The following is a 21,103-nucleotide window of genomic DNA, read 5'->3' on the forward strand; positions in this document are numbered from 1 at the left end:
GACAACAATTGGAGAAGACTCATATTCAATTTTTAAAAGTTAACTGTCTCTCTTTCCACAGATGTTGCCAGAGCAGTTGATTATTTCCAGCATTTTCTGTTTTTTATTTCATATTTCTAGCATGCCCAGTGTTTTGCTTTTATTTTAGCAGGAAATTCCATTCTAGTTCACCAGCAGGAATTAAACACAAGTCCTATAAATGCTTTGTTTTCCATAATATTGAAATGATAGGCTGCCCATTTTGGTATTGAAAGGCTTAGTTAAGCACCAGTCCTGAATACTTGCATAAGAACAAAAGAGGACTGAAGTTTGACAAGCTGAAAAGCATTTCAAGTCCTTGGCTTTTCCCACATGATCACCCATTTTGTTGGTTCAATAAACCAATTTACTCACCTCAGCAGAGTTAAGTACTGTGGGTGATTCTACACACTGAAAACGACATCCATGCATATGACATTCCTTTGCCTGTTTTAGTGCTGGAATTTACCCATTTATTCTAAATGTGCTAAGGCATCCACTAAAATAACCAATGAACACATCCATTAATATCAGCAGCAAAAATTCTTCAGTGTACCTCTCAATTCCTCTGTGTTCAAAAATAAACAATTGTTTCTTGAATTCACTTCGATCAATGGTTCAACTTGGTAACAATTTTACTTGGGTAAGAAATATCTTTTTTCTTCCTCACAATTCTGCATTTTTAATATGTTTTTCGATATTTAACATTGCAAAAGTTTCAAATTTTACGTTTGTATGAGTCTAACAGCAGAGCCAGAACTGTCATTAAATTTGTATCAGGACCAAGCATCACAGACTTGCGGATGTCTACTGCAGACATGAATTAAAACATTTTATCAGCTAATAATGCATTTGCAACACACCCAAAGCACAGCAAAAGGAATGGGTCCCCAGACTGCTCAGTAAACAGTGCTGGTTGCTGACTACGGGCAGATTCTTAAATATAACCATGAAGGAATGTAATTGCAGTAGCCAAGTATCTAGAAACAGATTATAGCACTGTCTAGCTTAAACTTTGTTCTTGTTCATAATTAACTTCAGCCACAAATTCAAACATTACAGTACATTCTATAATATTGCTGAAGATTTATGTGATAAAGCAATTTAGCGAAGATTGTGTTTAAATCCTATTCTTGTCTCTCTAGGATGGGAATGTAATAAAATGTAATTCAAACATTGTTGAAGCTCAAGATTGAACATTGAGTCTTTTACTTTGGAAGGAAATTAACTCACAACTACAAGTGGCTTTTTATATATGAAAATGCAACTACAATGAATTCAATGAAAATCATTTGCATGTGGGGTGTACATCAGGTTGAACCGTTCACTTTACCAACTTGAAGGGGTTGGCAGGAGTCCCGTGCCATTTTTGTGGTCCATCCTCCAATGCAGTTGATAATCATTCTCCCTGTAGAAAGCTTGGCAAGTGAGAGGGTGGGAAGTCCAGCAGGGTGGGTGTATGTAAGGCAGTTTGCAATCTCTTAGAGATGCACTTTTCAATGGTGGTTAGTAGAGTGATTCTCTGAAGAAGCCGTCTGCATTACTTCATCAGGGCCTTCAGGTTCTCTGTTGAAACCATGGAGAGCAAAAGAAATCACGAAAGTTAGCCCCTGCGTCTCTCGGTGGTGCGTAAACAAGTGAGTAAAAAACAATGGAGAATTACTGGAGCAAATAAATACTATTGGAATTAATCCCAGGACGTGTATGCAGTATAAATGAAACTGAATGACTCCGCCAAGGCTGACTACCTATGATTCCATTCATATCACTCACTGTCTCTACAAATCTTCACCAACTTATTTTGCCCCAACTCTATCAATCCTTCCCTATCTATTCTAGATTAGAGTGGTGCTGGAAAAGCACAGCAGGTCAGGCAGCATCTGAGGAGCAGGAAAATCGACATTTCGGGCAAAAACCCTTCATCAATTCCTGATGAAGGGCTTTTGCCTGAAACGTCGATTTTCCTGCTCCTTGGATGCTGCCTGACCTGCTGTGCTTTTCCAGCACCACTCTAATCTAGAATCAAGTTTCCAGCATCTGCAGTCCTTGTTTTTACCTAGTTGATTTCTTCCCTATCTATTCTCCAAGCCATTTCTTCAACTACAATAGGATATTTCACTAAATTTACAAGGCTTATGCCCACGCCGTTTAATAGAATAAAGTGTGGGCAAAACCTATTGAACCAATCCGGAATCCCAAGAAATAAAGTGAAATGTCACCACACTACTCCATCAGAACTATATTTGAAGAGATTTGCTGAAGGAGATATAGAACTATGTTTTCTATTGAAAATTTGTTATAAAAATATCTCTCAAATTAAAATCTAAACAAAGAATGGATTGTGAATGCTGGATGTTATCCCCTACAGTGATTTTATTGTATTGCTGGCATCCATCCACCTTAGCAAACGATTGACAGTGCCCACCCATGTCACTTCTGGATTGAACATCATCTGTTGTGGATGTTGACACCAATTTGTGAGTGGCAGTTTTTTTGCACCTGGCACAGGTGAATAATGTTGGATTAAGATCATCTAATGTTCTTTCCTTCCAGCAGGGTCTTTTTTGGGTCATTTAGTCATTTTCTTTTGTCCTTTTTTTTAATACACCCTTCCTGATTGTTTCTTTCCAGGCACGCTCATTCATTGGCTTCAATCCTGGTCAACTTCCAATCTTGCCCTCAGACGTGGGAGACCTGTTTGTCTCAAGCCGATAACAGGTTCACCATAGACTGTGATTGTGGGGATTTGGCCATTATCTACTTGGCTCACATGATCCAGCCGATGGAGTCATCACTGTCACTACTGCACATTTGGTTTTCCTACCTGATAGGAGATGCTCCTTATTTATCTGTGGCAGAGGAGTGGATGCTATCAAACCTTTTTTTATTATCTTCCATAAATTGTCCATAACCTGCTGCTGTAAAGGAGACTGCTAAATAGAAAGTCTGCTACACATGATGCAGATTGTGAGTCCAACTACCTTGAGGGCCCAGGAGAATTGATTAACAAACTGCTGCAACTGAACATCAAATGATGTGCCAGTGCAGCTTCATCACAAACAGCAATTCACAGATTAGGATATTGCGCAGTTTGGTCCTGGCATACAGTTATGCCAAGTTAGCCAGCTTTGGCATCTCGGGTAGACACCTTCATTTGAGTTTGTAAAAATGATTAGATTAGATTACTAACAGTGTGGAAACAGGCCCTTCGGCCCAACAAGTCCACACCGACCCTCCAAAGAGCAACACACCCAGACCCATTCCCCTACATTTACCCCTTCACCTAACACTATGGGCAATTTAGCATGGCCAATTCACCTAACCTGCACATTTTTGGACTGTGGAAGGAAGCCAAAACACCTGGAGGAAACCCACGCAAACACGGGGAAAATGTGCAAACTCCACACAGACAGCTGACTTAGGCAGGAATTGAACCCAGGTCTCTGGCACTGTGAGGCAGCAGTGCTAACCACTGTGCCCCGTGCCACCCATATGTACAATTACAACATGATAAAATTATTCCAAACAGAATTGGCAGCATGGCATGTTCCTGTATTACTCGATTGTGAATTACTGAAAAGATCTGAAATGAAAACAGCAAATGCTGGAGAAACTCAGAAGTCTGGCAGCATTTGTGGAGAGAGAAAGAGAGTAAATGTTTCAAGGCTGATGTGATTAATGTTCAGAATACTGTACTTTTGTTTTAGGTTCCAGCATCTGCAATGTCTTGCTTGTATTTGAAAAATCTGATGTTGCTTCATTTTAACGAATGAAATTGTGCTCTTGTGGAAAGAAGAAATGACGCCCAGGAGTCCAGCTGGGCAGGCAATTCTCCTCAACAAAAGCAGAAGTTGCTGGACTATCTCAGGAGGTCTGGCAGCATCTGCAGAGAGAAATTCAAGTTAACATTTCAGGTCCAGTGACATTTCTTGCAGAACTGATGGTGGTGAGGAAAAATGTTGGTATACAGTGTGTGGCACAGATTGGATGGGGGGTGGAGGGGGATGTGGGGAGAGAGTAAACAATAAGTGGAGATGGAGCCCACAAAGAAAAAACAACAACTGGGTTAACAAAGGAATGTACTACAGTCAGCCTAGAGAACGAATAGCTGCTAATGGAGTCCATTAGTGGCTGACAATACATTGTTTGTAGTAGCAGCCCATGTGATGACAAGGCCTGGTGTATGGGCATTGGAGTGATGACGTGTGAGAAGGTGCTCAGGCCCTAAAGTTGGCGAATTCGATATTGGGTCCTGAAGGTTATAGATTGCCCAAGTGAAAAATCAGGTACGGTTCTTCCAGCTTAAGCTGAGCTTTGCTGGAACACTGCAGCAAGGCAAGTTGGAGATGTTGACCGGGTGTCACAGTGGTTTGTTGAAATGGCATGTAACCTGGAGTTCCGACAGAATGTAAGTGTTCTGCAAAGCAATCACCCAGTCTGTGCTTTGTTCCCCAATGTAGAGGAGACCACATTGTGAACAGGGAATACAGAGGACTAGATTGAGCGAAGTTCAGATAAATCACTGCTTCACCAGGAAGGTGTGTCTGGGGGCCTTGGATTGTCAGTAAGGAGAAAGTAAACAGGCAGGTGTTACACCTTCTGTGGTTGCACAGGAGGTACCGCAGTGGTGTGGGGAGGTGTTGGGTGTGGAGGAGGATTGGACCAGCTTGACCCAGAGGGAACTGTCCCTATGAAATGCTAAAAAGGGAGGGAAGGGGAACGTGTGGTTGGTGGTAGCATCCTGCTGGAGTGACAGGTAATGGCTCTTTGGATTTAGAGGCTTGTGGGGTGGTGAGTGAGGACCGAATTAAGTCTATTGCTGTTGTTCGGAGAGAAGAGAGGAAATGGGTGCTGAAGTGCGGGGGATGGGTCAGACTCCACTAACCACGGTGGTGGGTAATGCTCAATTGAGGGAGATGGCGCTCTGCAGAAGATGGTATCGTTAGAACCATTACAACGAAGGTGGAGGAACTGGGAGAATGGAATACAGTCTTTACAGGAACTAGAGTGTAAGGATGTACAGTCAAGGCAACTGTGGGAGTTGGCAGGTTTGTAGTGGATATTGGTGGCCAGCCAGAAATGGAGACAGAGATGTCAAGGAAGGGAAGTGAGGCATCAGAAATAGGCCAGGTGAAGGTGAGAGCAGGGTGGAAGTTGGAAGTGAAATTGATAAACTTTTCCAATCCTGGATTAAAAAAAAGAGAAACAGCACTAATGATGCCATTGATGTACCAGAGAAAGAGTTGTGAGTGGGGGCCAGAGTAGGATTGCAACATGGAATATTCCATCTACACCACAAAGAGCCAGTCATAACTGGGGCCCATGTGGGTATCCATTGCCACATTTTTGACCTGAAGAAAGTAGTAGCAGTTAAAGGAGAAGTTGTTCAATGTGAGCACGAGTCTGGGCAGAAGGAGGAGGGTGGTGGTGGGTGGAGATGGTTCAGGAAGAAGGGCAGAGCCCTGAGACGATCCTGATGGGGGATGGATTACACATCCATGTAAAGTGGAGGTAGCCGGAGCCTGCAAGCTGGAAATTCTGAAACTGACGTGAAGTGTCAGAGGAATTGTGGATGTAAGTGGGAAGGGAATGGATAGAGGGAGAAAAAAATCGGGTCAAGGTGGGAAAAGATGAGTTTTGTGTGGCAGGAGCAGGCAGAAACAATATGTCTGCCTGGGCAGTGCTGTTCGTTAATATTCGGAAGGAGGTACAGGCTGGCAGTGGGGGTTGGGAGACTATGAACTTGGAGGCATTGTGGGGAGAGATTACCAGGTGGAGTGAGGTTAGTAGCCATTGTGGACAGAATGACATGGTGTTCCATGGTGGGATCATGGTCCGGGGGAGATAAGAGGAGGTATCTGACAGTGGGCACTCAACCTCTGTAATGTAGGGGTCAGTATGCATGAAAACAACAACAGCACCACCTTTGTCGGCAGGCTTAATTACAAAGTCAGGGTTGAATCTGAGAGCACAGTGTACAGTCAGTTTAGAGGAATATGGGTTGGAATGGGTAGGAGGGGGCAGAGAAATTGCGGCAAGCAGTGTCACGCCAACAGTTCTCTATGAATAGGTCAAGTGCAGCTAAACAGCCAGAAGGACAGTGTCAAGGGAGAGGAAGAGTGTTGAAGATGAATGAAAGGATCTGTTGGATGGGGAAAGGACTCTTGTACAAAGAAACAGGCACAGAGGCGAAGAGGACGGGAGAAAAACTCAATGTCATGTCATACCTGAAATTCATTGAGATGGGGGGACACAGTGGGATAAAACAAAGACCTTTGCTGAGGGCAGAAGATGCAACATAAGAGAGTGGAAGATCAGAAAGGATAGTAAATACACTATAGGAGGTGGGGTTAGGAGTCAGAGGGAACAGGAGGGGAGGAAGTTTCCAGAGGGGTGTGAGTATCTCTAAGTTGTTGTCAATTTTCGCAGCAGATTTAAGGATCTGCTGTCATGGCAATGGGTCAGAACCCAAATTACTTAAGAATGTATTAAACTTTTGGACAAGGAGTGGGGTTGAATCTAATTATTTTTGGCTATGTCTGAGTTGTGCCTACTTGTTTGGAGGGATCACACAGTGAGGTCTAATGAAGTCTCTCACTCTGTCTTATCAACGTCGCCTCAAACCACCCCAAACGTGCCCTCATGTTAGATTTAAGCCTCATCTTACCATGATTTGGAGGTATCAGTGTTGGACTGGGACGTACAAAGTTAAAAATCACACAACATCAGGTTATAGTCCAACAGGTTTATTTGGAAGCATTACCGTTTGGAGTGCTGCTCCCTCATCAGGTGGTTGTGGACTACAAGATCGTAAGACACAGCTTATGAATCATCTTAACATGCACCATTCCTGGAACAGGATATACTAATTAACTGGGTAAAGATGGCTGGTCAGGTGATGGGCTGTAGCTGTTTGATGTGGGAACTGGCTGATCGCATTGTGAACAGCAGTGATCACATCAGCAGCAAGTGTTGGTTGCTGGAAGAACTCTGGTTTAGAATTGATGATCTGGAATCTGAGATTCAAACACTGCGGCACATCCAGGAGGGGGAGAGTTACCTGGACACTTTGTTTCAGAAGACAGTCAGATCAGGTAGATTAAGTAATTCAAATTCAGTTAGTGATCAGGGACAACAGGGTATGATTGCACGTAAGGCAGTAGAGGGATCCTAAGTACAGGAGTAGAGGAGCCTCAGCTTTTGACCTTATCTAACATGTATGCGATTCTTGCTCCCTGTGTGGATGAGGAAAAGGGCTGCGGGGAGGATGAGCCAGCTGACCCACAGCACCATGGTGCAGAAGGCCATTCAAGGGGGGGAACAAAAAGACAAGTGGTAGTTAAAGGGGATTCTATAATTAGGGCACAGGTCGTATCATTTGCAAACCGGACCGGGAGTCCCGCATGGTGTATTGCATGGCCGGTGCCAGGGTGCAGGATATCTCTGACCGGCTTGAGGGGACACTGAGCAGGAGGGGGACGATCCAGTTGTTGTGGTCCATGTTGGGACTAACAATATAGGCAAAGGTCGGACGGAGGACCTGTTCAGCTATTATCGAGCACTAGTAATGAAATTAAGGAAAAGGTTCTCAAGGATCATAATCTCCGGAATACTATCCAAGCCATGTGCAAATTGGCTGAGGGACAAGAAAATTAGGGAAGTAAACACATAGCTACGGGACTGATGTGGGACATTGGCATCAATTTTGGAACCGGGTAGAGACATATAAAATTATGACATATATTATGATTGAGACATATAAGATTATGAAAGGATTGGACACTCTGACAGTAGGAAACATGTTTCCGCTGATGGGTGAGTGCCGAACCAGAGGACACAGCTTAAAAATACGGGGTAGACCATTTAGGACAGAGATGAGGAGAAACTTCTTCACCCAGAGAGTGGTGGCTGTGTTGAATACTCTGCCCCAGAGGGCAGTGGAGGCCCAGTCTCTGGATTCATTTAAGAAAGAGTTGGAGAGAGCTCTCAAAGATAGTGGAATCAAGGGTTATGGAGATAAGGCAGGAAGAGGATACTGATTAGGAATGATCAGCTATGATCATATTGAATGGCGGTGCAGGCTAGAAGGGCTGAATGGCCTTCTCTTGCACCTATTGTCTATTGTCTATTATCTATTGTCTATTGGGTAGATCTGTACCGATGGGACGGTCTCCACCTGAACTGATCTGGAATCAATGTTTCAGCTAAAAGATTAAATAGGGTGGTCATCTGGACTTTAAACTTGTGAATTGGGGGGTAGGGAAAGGGAATGCAACAGGAAGTATGGTGATAAATGAAAAGGTAAGCAGCAGGTTAGTATTGTGCAGGAGGGTTTAAGTTCAAGGCACACTATGAAAGAAGCAAAAATGAAGGATAACTCAGGAGATATTAGAGATGTTGTGAATCACGGGGGTAAGAAAGCTAGCATAAAGGAACTTTACCTGAATGCTCATAGCATTCATAACAAGGTTGATGAGTTAATGGCACAAATCATCGTGAATGAATATGATTTGGTCGCCATCACAGAGACATGGTCGCAGAATGGTCATGACTGGGAATTATATATCCTGGGGTACCAGACTATTCAGAAGGACAGACAGGAATGCAAGAAAGGTGGTGTAGCTCTGATATTCAAGGACAACATTAGGGCGGTGCTGAGAGATGATATAGGTTCTATGGAGCATGAGGTTGAATCCATTTGGGTGGAAATTAGGAATTCCAAGAAGAAAAAGTCATTGATAGGCGTAGTCTATAGGCCGCCAAATTATAACATCGCTTTGGGTTGGGCAATAAACAAGGAAATAATTAATGCCTACAAAAATGTTACGGCTATTATCATGGGGGATTTTAATCTGTATGTAGATTGGTCGAATCAGCTCAGTCAGGACAGCCTTGAGGAGGAGTTTCTTGAGTGTATCCATGATAGTTTTCTTGAAGAGCATGTAATGGAACCGACGGGGAAGCAAGCTGTCCTAGATCTGATCCTGTTAATGAGAAAGGAATAATTAGTGACTTCATAGTCAGGGATCCTCTTGGAAGTATGGTTGAATTTAAAATACAGCTGGATAGTATGAAGATAAAATCCAATACCAGGGTCCTGTGCTTGAATAAGGGGGACTATAATAGAAGGAGGGAGGACCCGGCTAAAGTAGACTGGAAACAGAGATTTTATGGTGTGACAGTTAATGAGCAGTGGAGGAAAGAATTGTTTCAAAGAATTGTTTCAAAGTGCTCAGCCAAAGTATATTCCAGTGAGAAGGAAGGTCTGTAAGACGAGGCGTAATCTGCCATGGCTGTCTCAGGAAATAAAGGCTTTTGCCTAAAATGTCGATTTTCCTGCTCCTTGGATGCTGCCTGACCTGCTGTGCTTTTCCAGCACCACTCTAATCTTGACTGTGATCTCCAGCATCTGCAGTCCTCACTTTCGTCCTGTCTAAGGAAATAAGGCAGGCAATCAAAGTGAAAGAGAAGGCATACAAAGTGGCCAAAAACAGCAGGAAACTAAAAGATTGGGAAAACTTTAAAGGTCAACAGAAAGCCACAGAAGGAGTTATAAAGAAAAGTAAGATTGAGTATGAGAAAAAAACTAGCACGAATTATAAAGACAGATAGCAAAAGTTTCCATAAATATATAAAACAAAGAAGAGTGGCCGAAGTAAATGTTGATTCTTTAGAGGATGAGAAGGGGCATTTCATTGTGGGATATGATGAAATGACCGAGGCATCGAACAGGTACATTGTGTTGGTCTTCACAGTGGAGGATACTAATAACATGCCAGTGACAAAGAGACGATGGTAGGTGAGGACCTGAAAACAATTATTATTATGGAAGAGCTAGTTTTGGGTAAGGATCAGAAGCTAAGGATAGATAAGTCTCCTGGCCCTGATGGAATGCATCCCAGGGAACTAAAAGAGATGGCGGGGGAAATAGCAGGTGCAGTGGTGATAATTTTCCAAAAATCTGGACTCTGGGGCAGTCCCAGCAGATTGGAAAATAGCAAATGTGGTGCCACTGTTTAAAAAGGGAAGTAGACAAAATATGGGGAATTATAGGCCAGTGAGCTTAACCTCTGTAGTGGGGAAAGTACTTGAGTCTATTATCAAGGAAGAAATAGAGGGCATCGCGAAAGAAACTGTCTTATTGTACAGATGCAGCATGGGTTCATGCTTCACAAATCTTTTGGAAGTCTATGAAGACATTTCAATCAGGGTAGACATTGGGGACCCAGTAGATGTGGTGTACCTAGATTTCCAAAAGGCCTTTGACAAGGTGCTACACATGAAGCTGCTACAGAAGATACGGATGCATGGTGTTAGGCATAAAATATTAACATGGATAGAGGATTGCTTGACTGACAGGAAGCAAAGAGTGGAGAAAATGAGAGCTATTCTGGCTGGTAATCAATGACTAGTGGCGTGCCTCAGGGATCGTTGTTGAGACCACAATTATTTATAAATATATATATCGATGATTTGGAGTTGGGGACCATGCAAGGTGTCATAATTTGCAAATGACACTAAGATGAATGGCAGAGCAAAGTGTGCAGAGGACTGTGAAACTTTGCAGAGGAACATAGATACATTGAGTAAGTGGGCAAAGGTCTGGCAGATGGAATACAATGTTAGTAAATATGAAATCGTGCATTTTGGTAGGAGTCATAGCAAAATAGATTATTACTTGAATGATAAAAAGTTGCAACTTCTGCTGTGCAGAGGGTGCTGGATGTCCTTGTGCATGAATTGCAGAAGGTTGGTATGCAGGTACAACAAGCAATTAGGAAGGCAAATGGATTTTGTCCTTTATTGCTAAAGGGATTGAGTTTAAAACCAGAGCAGTTACGTTGCAGCTGTGCAAGGTGCTGGTGAGGCCACACCTGGAGTACTGTGTGCAGATTTGGTCTCCGTACTTATGAAAGGATGTACTGGCATTGGAGGGGATGCAGAGGAGGTTCACCAGGTTGATTCCAGAGTTGAGGGGGTTGATGTATGAGGAGAGGCTGAGTAGATTGGGAATATATTTATTGGAATTCAGAAGAATGAGGGACGATCTTATAGAAACATATAAACTTGTGAAGGTAATTGTCAAAATAAAAATGGATAGGCTGTTTCCGCTGGTAACAGGACAAGGGGGTATGGCCTCATGATTAGAGGAAGCAGGTTTAGAACTGAACTGAGAAGGAACTTATTCACCCAGAGGATTGTTAATCTATGGAAATCCTTGCCCAGGGAAGTAGTTGTTGTTACTTCAGTAATCACATTTAAAGCTAAGGTAGATACATTTTTGAAAAACAAAGGAACTAAGGGACATGGTGAAAATGTGGGTCAGTGGAGCTGAGTCCACAAAAACAATAGCCAACATCCTATTGAGTGGCGGACAGGCTTGAAGGGCTGGATGGCCTACTCCTGCTTCCAGTTCTTTTGTTCTTATGTTCTTATAACAGCTCATCACTCAGCGGATATTCTGGAATTCAATGTCTGGAGGAATGCACAGCACTGAAGAAAGAAGGTCAATGACCTTCCACACTCTACCAGCATAAGTTTCACCACCTTCTCACTGATATCCCACTCCTACCCCACTTCTGCAGTTGTACCAAACTTCCACTAAGTGTCATGCTCTCCACTCTGACTATTGCCTGTAACATCTTCCCTCACTTTCTCCCAGTCACCTAAGCCCTCAACAACAAAAGCCCTTCATGTCCTCAGTGGTACCTCAGCACTCGATAGGGAGAATTCACCACCTGCAACAAAGCAAAAGCTGTGCTACTCACTTTAGACTTCCATAATGGCTGCCTCTATCACATTCGAGAATAGGGGAGAAACACTAAAGATGATTGGGGATTGGGTGGGGGGGGGGGTGCTCAAAATTTGGCTCCTCACCCCATTTCTTGACATCACACAGTAAATCAAATTCACTGAAGAATGGTGTCTGTGGTACTGAGGAACCTCAGTATCAAAGTATGGTTTGATATATACATATAATATATATATATAAAAGTATATCAAAGTATCAAAGGCTGAGATGGATCATCATTTGGGCACATCTGGATGAAGGTGTTTGATATAGTTTAGACTTGCCTTTGGTACTGATTTGCTAGGCTTCTTCATTATTGAGAATAGGATGTTTCCTCTTGTGAGACAATCTTCGACTGGGAGTTATTGTTTAAAATAATCAGGTATCACTCATTTAAAACAGAGGTGAATTTTTTTTCCTCATAGGAATGTGAGTCTTTGGAATTTTCTTTCTGAAAAGATAGTGGAAGCAGAGCATTTTAATATTTTTAGGCAGAAGTAGTTAGATCTTTGTTAAGCAGGGGGTTGAAAGTTAATTCGTAGTGGGCAGGACAACAGATTTGTGATCACAGTCAGATCTGCCATAATCTATTAAATGGTGGAATAGGCTCAAGGATCTGAAAGGTCTGCTCCTGCCCCATATTCACATGTTTGGTTATTAGTTTAATTGTCTGCTATCATTTTAAACTGAATGTGAATGAACTGCCGTGTTCTGACCATACCTGTTCATTGTGAGGTTGCTTAGCTCTATTCATTGCATACTGTTTTTCCTGTATTCTCACTTTTGTGTTTGGCACGGTGCTGCTGGTGTGCTCCCTACCATCATCATTGAACCAGCATCGATCCCTAGCTTTATAAAAATGGTAGATTGAGGGATGAGCCGTGCCTTGGTGTTATGGTTTGTGGTTAAATACAATTCTGTTGTTGCTGATGGCCCTCAACCCCTCATGAATGGATAGTTTTGAGCTGCTAGATGACCTGGATCTATCCCATTGAATACAAAGTCTCACTGCTCCACGGGCATATCCTTGGCATGAGCCCAAGGGTTTGCCTTTACCTGAGTTGTATGACGTTACTGTTACTGACACAGGCAAAAATACTTGGAACAGGTTTATTCAAAAGATTAAATGATAATGCAATCCAAGTTGGAAGGCTCCCAGTTTATACTTGTTATGATTCAAATATATTTAGTTATTATATTGATGCAACCCGATTTTCATGTCTCATTGATTGAAGATAATGCTGGGAATGCTACCCTTCCATTGAAATGCATGTTATATTTTAGCAAGCAAGAGGAAGCTACGTGATTTAGAGTTACAGGATGTTGGGCAGTTGAAATGCAGCTGAAATTGGCTTTGTAAAGTGTTTAGATAAGCTGTTGGATGCTTTGCATACTTTCTAAACTTATTTCAGATTCATTTAGCCCGGTAAGAAAATAAACACGATCTCTTAAACTCTTAACATGAAAGCATTACTGGTGGAGAACTGGAATCTTTGCTCATGTATGTGCAAGTTATTTTTTGCAAATGGAATGCAATTTGCAGCTAGCAACATAACTTGAGTGCAGTCAGTTATGTTTCGAACTGTTGCCCACTCTCACTCGGGGGCTGACCAGAAATGTTTACTCAAATGAAGGATAAGGGAGTTGATGTTTCTGAATCCCCAAACACAATTCACTGCAGCAGACCTAAAGCTACACATTTATAAAAACACCTCCAAGCTGATAACTCAGCCAAAATGCATTGTCAAAACACCAACTAAAAAATAAAGTTTAAATTTATTCAGATCTTTATTTGCCAATTGTCTTAACTTCAGGGGAGACCACACCAAAATGTTGTTTATTTTAAGAAATTCCTGAAATTGTCTGACGTTTCTATGTATGAACAACACTTTAAAATGATGTTTAGATAACTTAAAAGGTCATTAAATGTACAGGCCAGAACCAACATTTTAATGTGGGAAAAGTAAGAGTTGAACGGCACTTCTTAAAAATTGGAAACAGAAAGCCATTTAGAAAACAACTTTTGCAATCTTCATTAAGCATTATACTTTTAGTTTTATGTTCATGGAGATTAACTTCTTTTGGTTGAAGCCATGACTATCCAGTAATTAGAGGAAGATCTGTTTTGACATTAATTGTCTTGCCTCGGGGGGAAACAGTAATTAGGCTGATCATTACTTTCCGTTGCCTGCAAAAGCCTGGCTGGAAGCCTATGTGAACAGCCAAAGCCAAGGATCCACACTATATGAAACGAGGTGGAAACTGAATTAGACATATACTGTTTGGAGGCTTAGTCGTATTGTGGTTTATTATCAAAGCAACGTTCTTACATTCAGTCCATTAAAAGCAAAAAACAGCTCTGGAAGAGGGGTGGGAACAAGTTGCAGAGATTAAAAGTTCACATTTTGTCCAACACGCAAAGCTCAAGAGCAGTGTATACGATAGGACATGAAGTGATCTTTAATGGAATGACAAAGATTTCGTTGGCTCCAAAGCCTCTGGAAAAATTCTTTCACAGCACAACTTCAGATCTCAGACTTATTTAGGTAAGTCCTTTTGCTTTCAACTGAGCTCTGTAATGTGAAAAAGGGGATGAAGATTGGCTTGGCAATTGCACAGATCTTAACAGTACTATCCTTTCAAAATAGACATCCCTTAAGATCAATTTAAAGGAGAGCGAGGCATTTCAAGTGTTCCCAACATTCAGGAACAGCAATTTGCATTTGATGAGGTTTTGAAAATACAAGCGCCAATCTGTATTCCAGTGATTGAAAATACAAGCGCAAATCTGTGAAACTTAAAAAAAATAAACTCACAGTGTTCACTGTTGGTGAACACTTCAGAACTAAACGGGGAAAGGAAGTTATTGTTACAACAAATCTTTCATCCAACCTATGTAATTGCAATTTTAGGTTTGCTGCAGTCAGTTATGTTTGAAAATATAAAATCATCAAACCCTCATCTCAGTAACTCTGATGAATTACACCTGATCAGTCTCTGACCAGGTCAATAATTCTAAATATAACTGACTTCACACAGCCGTACAAATGGATATGCAAATGGATATCCCAACTAATATTTTCTGTTCACATTAAGAGTGTAAACAGCATGTTTACTTTCTTATCAGCTTAAAAGGATTCTGTGAACAGTTTATAAAGTGTGTAAAATATTCAATAGATTACCTAAACAATTTTTAAACCTAATTTTTGCTGTACAACATTCTGCAACAGTGAATCCAGTTGAGAATATGATTTCTGTGTGCAAGCTATTATGATGTCTATTATTTGCAAAGGTTTCCTATATTAGGACAATGAATAAAATTATGAAGAACTCAACAAAATTATCAATTCAGTATCTAAACTTTACAGTGCATGAGTTTGATATGATTTGTTATTGTTACATGTACCTAGGTACAGTGAAACATTTTGGTTTCTGTGTAGTACAGGCAGATCATACAATACAAAGGGTGATAGAACAGAGTGAGGAATACAATATTATGGCTGCAGAGAAGGTGCACAAAGAGTGAGATTAATATTAAATTTAAAATTTGAGTGGTCTGTTCAAAGTCTAATAACAGCAGGAAAGAAGCTTTTCTTAAATCTATTGGTACATGGTTTAAGCTTTTGTATCTTCTGAAAGAGGTTGGAAGAAATTATACCTAGGGTGGGAGGAGTCTTTCATGACATTGGCTGCCTTCCTGAGGCAGCGAGAAGTGTTGGTGACGTCAATGGATGGAAGGTTGGCTTGTGTAATGGACTGGCTTGTGTTCATAACACACTGTAGTTTCTTATGGTCATAGGCAGAGCAATTGCCATACCAAGCCATATTGCATCTGGATAAAATGCTTTCTATGGAGCATTCATAAAACAATTGGTAAGAGTCTTTCCAGACATGCCAAATTTCCTTGGCCTCCTGATGAAGTAGATGTGTTACAGCGCTTTCGAGACTGTTGCATCAACATGAGTGGACCAGGACAGATTGTTGGTGATCATCACTCCTAGGAGCTTGATGCTCTTGACCATCTCCACCTCAGCACCATTGAAGTAGACAGGAGCATGTCCTCTACCTTGCTTTCTGAAGTCAATGACCAGCTTTTTTATTTTGCTGATATTGAGGAAGAGATTGTTATCTCTACACCATACCACCAAGCACTCTACCTCCTTCCTGTATTCTGTCTTGTCATTGTTTGAGATCAGACCTACAACGGTAGTGTTGTCAGCAAACTTGTAGATGACGTTAGATTGAAATTTGGCCACACAGTCATGAGTGTACAGGGAGTATAGTAAGGGACTGAATATGCAGACTTGTGGATCATTGGTGTTGAGGGTTATCACGGAGGAGGTGCCTATTCTCACTGATTGCTGTCTGTGGGTCAGGTGGTTGAGGATCCAGTTGCAGAGGGTAGAGCAGAGACCTAGGTCTTGGAGTTTGGAGAGGAGTTTGGTTGGAATCACAGTATTGAAGGCAGAGCTTTAGTCAATAAGTAGGAGCTTGATGTAGGTATTCTTGTTAACCAAATGTTTTAGGGATGGGTGTAGGGCCAACAAGATGGTATCTGCCGTGGACCTGTTGTGATGGTAGGTGAATGTCAAGGGATCAAAGCAGGCTCAGAGTCTATAGTTGATATGAGTCATGACTAGCCTCTTGAAGCACTTTATAATTATAGAGGTAGTCATTGAGGCACGCTGCATGAAATTTTTTTGCAATGATGATGGTCTTCTTGAAACAGATGGGGACTTCAAATCGCAGGAAGGAGAGGTTAAAGATGTCAGCAAATGCTCCCACCAACTGGTACCCGCAGGATCCGAGTGTATGACCAGGGACTCCAACTAGGCTAGTCAATTTCCATGGGTTCACTCTCAAAAAGGTCGATCTGATGTTGGTGACTGAGGGAATGACCCAGTGTTGGTTCCCGAAAAGAGTTGAGCTAGGTACTACTTTTTCAGGGAACAGTCCGTTCTGGGCCACAATATGGAAGTGAAATTGATGCTTGTTAAGCCAGTTTCCAGGCATAAAGGTAGTATTGCTGGGGAAAATATTCTGTGCCTCCAGATACCTTAAAGAAATGTGACCCCTTATTGGTTGTTAATTTTTCAGGAGGCCTCTTCAAGTATCTGAACAGGCATGAATCTTAGATTTCTCCTAAGTTTTGAATTGAGACTCAATTTATTATGAACTTTAGCCCTTGGAGTTAGGTGCACTGAACATATACCATTATGAGCCCAGAATTTTGAGACTAACCCCCAAGTAGTAATTAAAGTTGGAAAGACAGAAAATGCTGGAAATGTTCAGGAGGTCTTTCATCATCTATGGAGAGAGAAGTAGAGTTAATGTTTCAGATCAATGCCTTCCATCAGAAAGTCCGAATAAACATATGGATGAGTTTATGGAGAGAAGGACTTGGGATGATTTAGTCATGGAGTCATAGAGATGTATAGCATAGAAACAGAACTTTCAGTTCAACTTGTCCACGCCGACCAGATATCCGAAATTAACCTCCTCCCATTTGTCAGCATTTGACTCTTCCATCTCTAAACTCTTCCTATTCATGTACCCATACAAATGCCCTTTAAATGTTGTAATTGTATCAGCCTCCACCACTTCCTCTGCCAGTTCATTCCATAAACGCACCATCCTCTGCGTGAAACCATTGCCCATACGTCCTTTTTAAATCTTTCCCCTCTCACTTAACCAAAACCCTCTAGTTTTGGACTCCCCCACCCATGGGATAAGACTTTAACTGTCCAGCCTATCCATGTCCCACATGATTTTGTAAACTTCTATAAGATCACCCCTCAGCCTTTGACGCTCCAGGGAAGATAGCCCCAGCCTATTCAGCCTCTCTCTTTAGCTCAAACCCTCCAATACCCGGCAACATTTATGAAGAAGGTTGATTGTTGATGCATGAAATCAATTAATTGACCCTGGCAACTAATTTTCAAGGCATTTTCTGCAGTATTAGCAGCAGGAAATCAATAAAATCCCCACAGAAGCAATGCAGTTGACAATGTTTTGATGTTTATCACAAACAAAAACAGAAATTGCTGGAATATCTCAGGAGAGAAATCAAAGTTAACTTTTCGTGTCAAGTGATGCTTCTTCACAACAACATTTAGATATTTATGTTGTTTCTCCATAAATTCTACCAGTCATATACTGCAGAACACTAGTGGAAGCTGCAGCTATCCCACATTTGTTTAAAATTGAGGATTCGAGTGGAAGTTTAGACACAGCAATAAAGGGAATGTCCATCTAATTAAGAGAATAATGGTCCAAAACAATTAGAGAATTAATAAAACTTTATTTTTCTTTGTTCCTGTATGGGTATCACCAGCATGACATGCATTTGTTGCCCTTCTGTAGTTGTTCTTGCATTGATTAGTTCTCTAGGCCATGTCAAAGGGATTCAAGGTTCAAGTATATTGTTGATGCCAAGAATCACATGTCAGAAAAACAAGGTAAGGATAGTAAATTTTCTTCCCGAATGGAAGATGGGAACTTTTAATAACAATCGTTACATGATCACCATTGACCATGTTATAATTCTGGATTTTATTAAACTCAAATTTCTCAGTCTACCATGGGAGATCAAACCCATGCTCCCAAACATTAACCTGGGCTCTGGATTAGTAGTTCACTACCGTTACCATTAAATTATCACTTCCCCAGAAAGGTTGGGATAAGACAGTTTGCTCATATTTTCCTGAGCTGTACTCATTTTCACACTACAGACTGAAAGCCACTACGTGGTTTTTCAAGACTCCTGTTCAGTCTCTACTTGAACATCAGTAAAGTGATGGAAAATGTCATCAATAGTGCTGCCAAGAAGTACCTGCTCAGCAATAAACTGATCAGTGATGTCCAATTTGGGTTCTGCCAGGTCCACTCAGCTCCAGACGTCATTACTGTCTTGGTTCTAATACAGACAAAAGAGCTGAGTTTCAGAGGTGAGTGGAGAATGAGAGCCCTTGACATCAAGGCCACATTTGACTGAACATTGCATCAAGAGACCCTCGTAAAACCAAGTTAATGCGAATCAGAGGGAAAGGTCTCCATTACTTGGAGTCATACTTGGCACATAAGAAGATGGTTGTTGTTGGAGGTCAGTCATCTTTACTCCAGAGCAACCCTGCAAGAGTTCCTCAGGATAATATTCTCGGCTCAATTATCTTCAACTGCTTCATCAATGACCTTCCCTCCATTATGATGTCAGAAGTGAGAATGTTCACTGATGATTGCACAATGTTCAGCACCATTTTCAACTCCTCAGATACTAAGGCACTCCATGCCTAAACGCAGTAAGACCTAGACAATGTCCCAGCCTTGCGTGTCAAGTAGCAAGTGACATTTGGGTCACACAAGTACAAGGCAATGACCATCTTCGACAAGCCGAGAATCTAACCATTTCCTCACGACATTCAATGACATCACCAATACTGAATCCTCCATCATCAACATCCTATGGGTTCCATTGACCAGAAAATGAACTCAACTAGTCATATAAATACTGTGACTATCAGAGGAGGTCAGAGACTAGGAATCTTACAGCAAGTAACCCACCTCCTGACTGTCTAAAGCCTGCACTGAAAATAGGAGCAGGAGAGAGCCATTCAGTGCTTCAAACCTGATCCACCATTTAATGTTATCATAGTTGATCTTCTATCTCAATGCCATATTCTTGCTTTCTCTCTTTATCCCTTGATGCCTTTAAAATATAAAAAATCTTTATTGAATATGTTCAATGACTTCATTGGAGAGAATTCCATCAGGTTCACTATCCTTTTAGAGAAGAGACATTTCCTCATCTCATTCCTAAATGGTCTACCCCTTATCCGGAGGCTGCATCTCCTGATTCTAGACTCTCTAACCAGGGTACACATCCTCCCTGCAGCTATTATCCAGTCCTGTTGGAATTTCATATGTGTATACCAGACCACCTCTCATTCTTCTAAATTATAGAGAATACAGGTACCAACTCTCCTTACAAAACAAACCTTAACTTAACAAATCTATGGTGATTTTGTTTTGTGCATGTAGCAAGTAGAATAGATAAGGGTGAATCAGTGGATGTGGTATATTTGGATTTTAGAAGGCCTTTGATCAGATTCCTCAAAAGAGGTTTATGAGCAAAGTTAAAGTACATAGAATAGAGAATAATATATTGTCATGCACTAAACATTAAATGACAAACAGGAAACCTTTCCTGCACTTCCCCTGTCGCAATTATATACTTTTCTCTCTTAGGTATAGAGACTAAAACTGCTTACAATACTCCATAAGTTGTAAGATATTCCCACTTCTGACCTCAAATCCCCTTGAGAATGAATGCTTGTTCTACTGCCTGTTTATTTTCATTGACAGGTATACAAGGACAACCAGATCCCATTGTACATCTACCCTTTCCAATCTATCACCATGTAAATAATACTCTTCCTTTCTGTTTTCATGCCAAGGTGTATAACTTTATGTTTAGCCCCATTATACAGGTTCTACCAGGTGTTTGCCCACTCATTCAACTTGTCTAAATTATCTTGCACCCTTTTTACATCCTCCTCTCAACTCATAATCCTTCCCACATTTGTTTCATCAGCAAACTTGGAAACGTTGCATTTGCTTACCTCATCTAGGTCATCAATATATATTGTGAATAGTTGGAGCCCAAGCACTGATCCTTGTGGTAGCCCACTAGTCACTGACTGCCACTCAGAAAAAGGCTTGTTTGTTTCCACTCTCTGGTTTCTGTTTGTCATTTAACTTTCAGTCCATGCCAATATATCATTCTCTATTCTGCGTACTTACCTTTGCCCACAAACCTCTTATGAGGAATCTGATCAAAAGCCTTCGAAAAATCCAACTATACCACATCTTCCTTATCTATTCCACTTGTTACATGCACAAAGAAATTGCCGTAGATTTGTTGAGCATGATTTTCCTTTCCTAAACTCATATTGGCTTGTCCAATCTTGTAAGTTATTTCCAAATGTTCAGTTATGTCTTCTCTTGCAATAGACTTGAGCATTATCCCCATTACTGATGTTAGACTAACTGGTCTGTAATTCATTTTTTTAATCCCTCTCTTTTCAAATTAATAGGTTACATTTGCAAAACTCCAAATTGTAGGAACTGCTCCAAAATTGATAAAATTTTGGAAGATGACCACCAATGCTTCCAATATTCCCAGGGCTTTAGTGCTTGGGCTCCAACTATTCATGATATATATTGATGACTTAGATGAGGTAAGCAAATGCAACGTTTCCAAGTTTGCTGATGAAACAAATATGGGCAGGATTATGA

General features: G+C 41.3%; 1 protein-coding gene across 2 annotated transcripts in view; it reads left to right on the forward strand.

Moving 5' to 3' along the window:
- Positions 1 to 14,152: 14,152 nt before the first annotated feature.
- arhgef9a (Cdc42 guanine nucleotide exchange factor (GEF) 9a) overlaps positions 14,153 to 21,103 on the forward strand; it is a 340,120-nt gene continuing 333,169 nt past the window's right edge. Inside the window, exon 1 of one of the 2 annotated variants that reach the window (XM_072595281.1) lies at positions 14,153 to 14,355. The gene's annotated coding sequence lies outside the window, so the exon portion shown is untranslated. The remainder of the gene's footprint in view (positions 14,356 to 21,103) is intronic. The other variant, XM_072595280.1, reaches the window with a different exon arrangement.

The sequence above is a fragment of the Chiloscyllium punctatum genome, chromosome 25, assembly GCF_047496795.1.
Source record: "Chiloscyllium punctatum isolate Juve2018m chromosome 25, sChiPun1.3, whole genome shotgun sequence".
Taxonomy (NCBI): Eukaryota; Metazoa; Chordata; class Chondrichthyes; order Orectolobiformes; family Hemiscylliidae; genus Chiloscyllium; species Chiloscyllium punctatum.